We start from the raw sequence: 762 nt of genomic DNA, 5'->3' as shown, positions 1-762 counted from the left end.
GGAACTGGGTCCATTAGCATGGGGAGGAGTTGAGAGGTAGGGAGGAGGGCAAGGGCAAGGTCCCAGAGTAACCGTCTGAGCAAAGGCAGAGGCGTGTGAGTTCATGGGAGAGGGGAGGTAAGGAAGGTGGACAGGGTGCAAGCTGCGGTAGGTGCAACCCACCCCCGAGCAATCCCCCCCATGTCACCTCTCTCCCCTGTTGGGCTTTTCAGGAAGAACACACTCCCCAGGGCAAGGCTGGTGCTGATTCATCCTTGTGGCCCCAGGGCCAGCCCAGGCAATATGAGTGGACAGTGATGGAAAGAGGGACTCTTTCTAACGTTTATTGAACCAAGGACTAGTTAGGTGTCGGGTGGGGCCGGTGGGGGACAGAGCTCTCACTGTCCTGCGGAGTCTTTGTGGGACCAGCCCCCTATTGCCCACATGGCCAGCTGGCTTCCACCCAACACCTCCTTTCCCAACATACCCCCAGGACACACTCTTACAAAAGTGAACAAATGCAACTGTTTTTCTTTTACAAATGACACTTTGCATCCCCTGCCAGCAGGGGTGGGGAACGGGTTAAAGGTGACAGTCCATAAAAAAGGCAACAACAGTCTATAAAATGAGCCTAAGGAAAGAGCCAGGGCTGGGAGGCTGAGATGCCACCCTGGTGGGGGAACATAAAACTGGGTGGGGACTGCCTGCCTCCTTCTGCTGCCCTCACAGGAGAGGTGGGCTGTGGGCTCTGGGCCAGTGGGCGCTGAATCTGGGAGGCCGGTC

Source organism: Myotis davidii, unplaced genomic scaffold (assembly GCF_000327345.1).
Source record: "Myotis davidii unplaced genomic scaffold, ASM32734v1 scaffold139, whole genome shotgun sequence".
NCBI classification, from domain to species: domain Eukaryota; kingdom Metazoa; phylum Chordata; class Mammalia; order Chiroptera; family Vespertilionidae; genus Myotis; species Myotis davidii.
The sequence above is the reverse complement of the archived record's forward strand: the minus strand, read 5'-3'. Positions refer to the sequence as shown.